At 55.9% G+C, this 7,656-nt stretch overlaps 1 long non-coding RNA gene across 1 annotated transcript; it reads left to right on the top strand.

The window, feature by feature from the left end:
- Positions 1-1,173: 1,173 nt before the first annotated feature.
- LOC120762096 (uncharacterized) lies at positions 1,174-4,796 on the top strand. Its single transcript, XR_005703818.2, has 3 exons — positions 1,174-1,354; positions 3,009-3,129; positions 4,606-4,796. It is a non-coding gene; the product is annotated as an uncharacterized LOC120762096 (long non-coding RNA).
- Positions 4,797-7,656: the final 2,860 nt, after the last annotated feature.

The following is a 7,656-nucleotide window of genomic DNA, read 5'->3' as shown; positions in this document are numbered from 1 at the left end:
TCCTCCTGGGAAAAGGTGAGGGAGAAGGAGCAGCCCTCAGTCAGTTCCAGAGGCGCTGGAAAATCCCTCCCTGCTCACGCAGAGATTATTCCAGCGGCCTGACAACTCCCTTCATCGGGATAATGTGGAAGGGGTGCTGGGAAGCCCCAGGGATCACGGCCTTGGAGCATCCTCCGGGGCGGCTGGAGCGCGCAGGGAGCCGCGCAGAGCCCGCAGGGATCCCGAGCGCGGAGCTGGGCGCATCCCCCGGTCCCTCCCAGCGAGCACCCGCAGGGAGCCCTGTCCCGCTCCCAGCACTCCCTCTGGAAGCAGGGGATGTGTTGGGAAGGATGAAGCCAGAAAGCCCTATAAATATGATTGCTTAAATTCTGAGAATGTGAAACCTGTAACTGAGATAGAATTGAAAGTAAGTTTTGATGTTTGAGATGTCCTAGCTACTGGATGCCTAGGGAAACAACCCTCAATGTATGGTTCATCCCACACTTGTAACACCCACTGAAGTATCAAGTATCTGTAACCCCATTGGCACAACCCTGTTACAGCCCACCTCGAGACCCCTTATCAGGGGGCTGCGAGAGTGGGCCTGTCTCTTCTTCTGCCTCTTCTTCTTCTTCTTCTTCTGTCTCTTCTGTTTCTTCTCTCCTCTTATCTCTTTGTTTACCTCTTGCATCTTGCTCTTGGAATTTCCTTATCTCTCACTACCCCCACCTTCCAAGGCCATGCTTCAGCTGCTCCTGGCGGCTCTGAGCAAGGCCTCCCATCTTATACAATAAACCTCTTCTTCTAAAACCCAACTTCAGAGATCTCTCGTCTACATTCATCTACACCGTCCTGGAGTCCTCAGCAGCAACAGGCATATTTCTACAGGGATGGAATGGGAGGGTTCGGTGCAGGCCGGGGACAGCTGAGTTTATTCACGAGCACGGGCAGAGCCGCATTCGGCCGGCTGGAATGGGAATTCTACCTGTCAGCGCTGGGAAGCAGGGACAGGATGTCTGGGGTGTGGGATCGTGTCAGCACTTCATCCCTAACTCGTGTCTGTCAGGAAAAGGGAGAGTTCCCAGGTTCCAGGCTGCTCCCACTCCTTCCCCGTTCCCCCGTGCTCGGGGCGTGGCAGAGGTGTCACCGCCGGCTCTTCCCCCGCATCTCCTCATCCTTCAGCGCCCGGATCCCTCTGAGACGGGCAGAGGGCGAGGGACATCCCTGTGCCACCCCCTGCTGCCCTCTGCGGCCGCCGCGGCGCCGGGAATGCTCCTCAGGAGCGCCGGGACGTGCAGCTCCTGCTCCCGGGAGCTGTTTGTCTGCGGCTTCGGGAAGCGTGAAACCCGAGCTGGCAGCTTGACGTGGAGCAGCAGTAGGGAACGGCCTTCCCTTCCCTTCCCTTCCCTTCCCTTCCCTTCCCTTCCCTTCCCTTCCCTTCCCTTCCCTTCCCTTCCCTTCCCTTCCCTTCCCTTCCCTTCCCTCATCCCTTCCCTCATCCCTTCCCTCATCCCTTCCCTCATCCCTTCCCTCATCCTTCCCTCATCCCTTCCCTCATCCCTTCCCTCATCCCTTCCCTCATCCCTTCCCTCATCCCTTCCCTCATCCCTTCCCTCATCCCTTCCCTCATCCCTTCCCTCATCCCTTCCCTCATCCCTTCCCTCATCCCTTCCCTCATCCCTTCCCTCATCCCTTCCCTCATCCCTTCCCTCATCCCTTCCCTCATCCCTTCCCTCATCCCTTCCCTCATCCCTTCCCTCATCCCTTCCCTCATCCCTTCCCTCATCCCTTCCCTCATCCCTTCCCTCATCCCTTCCCTCATCCCTTCCCTCATCCCTTCCCTCATCCCTTCCCTCATCCCTTCCCTCATCCCTTCCCTCATCCCTTCCCTCATCCCTTCCCTCATCCCTTCCCTCATCCCTTCCCTCATCCCTTCCCTCATCCCTTCCCTCATCCCTTCCCTTCCCTTCCCTTCCCTTCCCTTCCCTTCCCTTCCCTTCCCTTCCCTTCCCTTCCCTTCCCTTCCCTTCCCTTCCCTTCCCTTCCCTTCCCTTCCCTTCCCTTCCCTTCCCTTCCCTTCCCTTCCCTCATCCCTTCCCTCATCCCTTCCCTCATCCCTTCCCTCATCCCTTCCCTCATCCCTTCCCTCATCCCTTCCCTCATCCCTTCCCTCATCCCTTCCCTCATCCCTTCCCTCATCCCTTCCCTCATCCCTTCCCTCATCCCTTCCCTCATCCCTTCCCTCATCCCTTCCCTCATCCCTTCCCTCATCCCTTCCCTCATCCCTTCCCTCATCCCTTCCCTCATCCCTTCCCTCATCCCTTCCCTCATCCCTTCCCTCATCCCTTCCCTCATCCCTTCCCTCATCCCTTCCCTCATCCCTTCCCTCATCCCTTCCCTCATCCCTTCCCTCATCCCTTCCCTCATCCCTTCCCTCATCCCTTCCCTCATCCCTTCCCTCATCCCTTCCCTCATCCCTTCCCTCATCCCTTCCCTCATCCCTTCCCTCATCCCTTCCCTCATCCCTTCCCTCATCCCTTCCCTCATCCCTTCCCTCATCCCTTCCCTCATCCCTTCCCTCATCCCTTCCCTCATCCCTTCCCTCATCCCTTCCCTCATCCCTTCCCTCATCCCTTCCCTCATCCCTTCCCTTCCCTTCCCTTCCCTTCCCTTCCCTTCCCTTCCCTTCCCTTCCCTTCCCTTCCCTTCCCTTCCCTTCCCTTCCCTTCCCTTCCCTTCCCTTCCCTTCCCTTCCCTTCCCTTCCCTTCCCTTCCCTTCCCTTCCCTTCCCTTCCCTTCCCTTCCCTTCCCTTCCCTCATCCCTTCCCTCTCTCATTCCTTCCCTCCTTTTCTCTCTCCCTCCTCCATTCCCTCCCTTCTTTCTTTCCTCTTTCCTTTCCTACCTTCCCTCCCTCCATCCCCTCCCTCCTTCCCTCCCTCTCCCTTCCAGCCCATCCCGGCTGTGCCTCTGCTCCCCCTGCCCTGGAGAGCGGATTTGGGCCGGCCCTATCCCAAATTTAACCCTCCAGGACGCCTCTCCTGCCTCCCTTCCCACGGGATGTGCTGGAGCAGCCAGCCGGTGCCGGATTTTCCAGGCTGTTGTTTTCCTCAGCCTCCCCAGGCCTTGCTGTAATCCCTCGTTCTCTCCAGGTATGGATTTTTCCAAGAAAAGCCACTGAATTTCACACATCCCTGGCACAGGGCACGCCGTGCTCCGAGGCAGGAGCAGATGCTGCTGGAGCTGTGAGGAGTGGCAGGAAAGGTCCTGGGCTTTCTTCCCGAGCCTCTGGAGCAGGGGGAGGTTTCCCGGACGAGCACAAGTTTGGGAAGCAGCAGCCAAAGTGCTGGAGGTGGTTTTGTCTGTGGGATCAGCTCCCGTTCCTGTGGGATGGGAGGAGCCCTCTGCTCCTGTTTATATCCTCAGGAGCACCTGGGTTAAACCCAGGGAAGAAATGTCCCAGGAAAGCCTCTCCCTTGCTCAGGCACTCTTTAGGAACAAGAACTGCGGGGCAGCGGCCACGGGGAGGATTTTCCCTGGGGGTTGGTGGGGTTTTCCCAGGACAGAATGCCTGGGCAGAGGGAGATCCATGGACCCTTCTCCAGGCTGAGCAATCCCAGCACTCTCCTCCTGACCTGAGACCTGAGAGCTCCTGGCAGGGCCTAAAGGGGCTCCAGGAGAGCTGGAGAGGGACTGGGGACAAGGGCTGGAGGGACAGGACACAGGGAATGGCTCCCAGTGCCAGAGGGCAGGGCTGGATGGGAGATTGGGAATCAGGAATTGTTCCCTGGCAGGGTGCTGAGGCCCTGGCACAGGGTGCCCAGAGCAGCTGTGGCTGCCCCTGGATCCCTGGCAGTGCCCAAGGCCAGGCTGGACATTGGGGTTGGAGCAGCCTGGGGCAGTGGGAGGTGTCCCTGCCATGGCAGGGGGTGGCACTGGGTGAGCTCTAAAGCCCAACCCCACCCATTCCATGATCCCATCACATTCCCACCTCTCCCCTGCGGGGAGATTGATCCCATCTTTTGGAGCCCAAATATTCCCAGTGCCTCCTGCAGATCCTCCACTGTCCCCAGCATGACAAACCAGGGCAGTTCCCGAGGCGCAGCAGAGCTCTGGAATATTTGCAGGGAATGCTTTCCCATGGATGATGAATGTTCCCGAGCTTTGTCTGCTCTGAAGGGCACCTATGGAGCTGATAAAGGATTTAATAGAGGAATTTTATCTCTCCTGATAAATTTCCCAGCTGGGCTGAACGTTCTGGCAATTCCTTGTGCCCTTCCCGTGCTGTGACTTTCCCGAAGACCTTTGGTGTTGCCACTTTGGGCTCTCTCATCCCAAACTCCGTCCCACTACCCTGCATGGTGGCACGGCCCACAAGGCCCCACTGCTGCCCCATATCTCCAGACCCCCCAATCCCAAATCCATCCTCTCCAGGTATCCCAGCTGTGCTCCCCAGTGGCCGGGGGTCTGTGATCCCATCTGCCAGGCTCATCCCAAACTCTGGAATAACAGCTTTGTCTGCGCTTTAATCAGTTTTTTCTCCGTCTGGGTCACTCCTGAAATAAACTCCAACCTTTTTTTTTTTTCTCCTGCAAATCCCCCCTGTGCCTCTTCCCTCCTGCCCAAAGGATTCTCCGTGGGGCTCCTCTCTTGTTCCTGCTCCCACCATCTGCTCCGTGCCCTTGCCAGGGCAGCTTCCCGCTGGAAAGCCGAAGGATCTTGGCTCTGGATCCTTCCCTGGCACACTCAGGACCAGGCACAGACATTTCCCTGTTCCAGCGTTTTCCTCCAGTGTTTGTTTTGCAAAATGTTGGGAGATTTCCTCTCTTACCTTAAAAAAAAAAAGGAAGAAAATAAAAATCCCAATAAAATGATTTTCATTCCCAGGAGACTGAAATCCCATCTTTTCTTCGTCTTTGAGTCCTGTGGTTTCAGGGATAATCCAGACCTTGGTGGGGTATTTTGGGAACTGCTCCAGACTCCTGGTCCCGGATTTCCTGCCAAACAGAGAGTTCTTTATCACCTTTGCCTGGATTTTGGGGTTTTTTGGATCATGGGATGAGCTCCTACCTTGGGAGCTCCCCCCTGAGCTGATTTCTGGTGCTGAAAACTTCCTGGCAAGTTTTCCACGGCTGCTCCAGAAACGCTTCCTCATCTTCTGAGCGAGCGTTATTTAATTCCTCTGCAGTGGGGCTGTTCCTGCATTTTAATGGCAGCCGGATCCCTCTGCACCTCCTCATCCTAATTTTCCTGTTTTTTTTTTCCTTCTTGTGGGGGATGTGGAATTGCTGAAGAATTACACAGCTTTAAGCAGGAAAATAATCGGGTTTAACCAGGACCCGGGGTCTCTGCCCACCCTCAATGGCTCTTTCCTCTGCAGGGATTTTTCCAGCAAGGAAACTCCTGAGGAGCAACCACGGGAAACTTTGGGATGAGGCTCCAAGGCTGGTGCCTCAGTGAGGCTTTTGCCACAGAGAAATGAGGACAGTGAGGAGCAGGAATAAGGGAAGAGCAGGAAACTCTCCGGAGAAACAGAGGGAAGCCTGGCCTTGGCCTGGCGAGGCAGATCCCAGGAAAACAGGGCTGTTAATCCTTAATAAAAAAGCTTGGAAGAGCCACCAAAACAGTTTAATTTCCCTGCAGTTTTTAGGAGGGAATTGATGGGGTTCATTATAACCCACAATAAGTTTTCCATATGTGGGTAAAGTCCCGCTGGATTTTCCGGGTGTTAATAAAGCAGGAATGAAGTGATTCAGTCCCTTCCACGCAGACAACAAATCCCTCTTTCCTCTCTCCTGATGAGCTCCATCCATCATTCCCGGAGCCACAGGGACCCTGCTCCTGCTGGGCTTCCCCTCCTCCTGTGGGTGCTGCTGAGAATTTGGGAATGTGTTGGAAATTTCTGTTCCCTGTCCATTTCCATGGCCCACTTTGGGCTCACCGGGTTCTCCTTCCCCGCCTCGCAGCCTTTTCCTGCCCATCTGGATCACATCCAGGTTTTTGCCTTTAACACCGAGTTCTTCCCTGATTTAGAGTTCCCAGAAAATCCATTGACCCTGATCTTCATCTCCCAGTAACTGGGAAAGAGACATAAATCAAACTAATTGCAGGAGAGTTAAAAATGGGTTTATTTGCCGCAGCTCAGGCTGCAGCTTCCCTCTGGGAGAACATTGGGATCAATGAAATCCCCGGATGTGTTAAACTAGAGCAGGGATCCTTTCCTCCTCGCTGCCTGCACCCGGAATTGTTCTGATCCCCTCTCTGGACATGAGAATGAGCAGGTCCAAGGTGCTGGGCTCTGAACATTCCAGTGAAACCCTTTGAACCATTCCTGCTGTGCCCGTGCCTCAGGGGCCACCGTAGAGAGGGATCCTGGAATGGTTTGGGTGGGAAAGGAAGGAAAATTCATCCCATCACACCCCTGCCATGGCAGGGACACCTCCCACTGTCCCAGGCTGCTCCAACCCCAGTGTCCAACCTGGCCTTGGGCACTGCCAGGGATCCAGGGGCAGCCACAGCTGCTCTGGGCACCCTGTGCCAGGGCCTCAACACCCTGCCAGGGAACAATTCCTGATTCCCAATCTCCCATCCAGCCCTGCCCTCTGGCAGTGGGAGCCATTCCCTGTGTCCTGTCCCTCCATCCCCTGTCCCCAGTCCCTCTCCAGCTCTCCTGGAGCCCCTTTAGGCCCTGCAAGGGGCTCTGAGCTCTCCCTGGATCCATCTCCTCTCCAGGTGAACATTCCCAGCTCTCCCAGCCTGGCTCCAGAGCAGAGATGACCCAAACAAATCCGATTTTTCCTCTGTCAGCTCCATCCCCTTCCCAGCCCTGCTGCCTTGGGCTGATTCCAGCGAGCCAGGGAGAAACATCCTTGAGGAAGAGTCTGAGGGGGATGAAACACTGTGAGCCCGAAACTGCTCTCCCCGAGCCCCATCCCCAACTTTTCCTTTCAATGGATGGATTTTCCTGCTGGCAGCTGGAGTTTTCTGGAGCCTGGAGAAGGGAGGGGAGTCCACAAGCAGCCCTAAAACAGAGATAAGAGATAAGAGGCGGGCGCTTGGCTCTGATGGAGGTGTTTGGAAGCAGAGATATTTATCCAGGGGGGATCCTTCGGGAAGATCAGAATTCCTCCTACTCCAAGTGCCCGTGTCTCCCCTCTCTGGAGCTGCTCCAGCCTTTCCTGCCGGTTTAAAATAAAATCTAATCCATTTCCAATCCCCGCTCCCGGCCATCAGCGCTCTCTGAGCGCGGTTATCACCGCTCTCGGCTGGCAGAGCATCCCGAAGGATTTAACTCCTGCCGGGCCGGGCGGGAGCATCCCACCCCCCGTGGCCAAGAGATCCCAGGGATGTCCGGTCCCCTCTCCCAGGCTTTGTCCCAGGGCTGCCATGAGCAGAGGGGCTGCAAATCTGCAGCTTGCAGGGAGGTTTTGCCCCAAAATGCCCTCAAAAACGAAGGAAAAATCGGGGTTTATTCCGTCTGGGAAAGCAGAGTTCCTAAAGGGAGCAGAGGATCCAGCCTGTGGTGGTTTGGGAGGGTTTCTCCTAATCCAGCAGATTGGGAAGCTCAGATCTGCTCCTGAAATTCGTTCAGATCAGGAAGGAACGAAATATTTTCCATTTTCCTGCGTGAAAATTCCACCCAATCCAAATATTTCACAGCCAAGTGAGGCAACCGCTTC

Source organism: Hirundo rustica, chromosome 21 (assembly GCF_015227805.2).
Source record: "Hirundo rustica isolate bHirRus1 chromosome 21, bHirRus1.pri.v3, whole genome shotgun sequence".
NCBI lineage: Eukaryota > Metazoa > Chordata > Aves > Passeriformes > Hirundinidae > Hirundo > Hirundo rustica.
The sequence above is the reverse complement of the archived record's forward strand: the minus strand, read 5'-3'. Positions and strand labels throughout refer to the sequence as shown.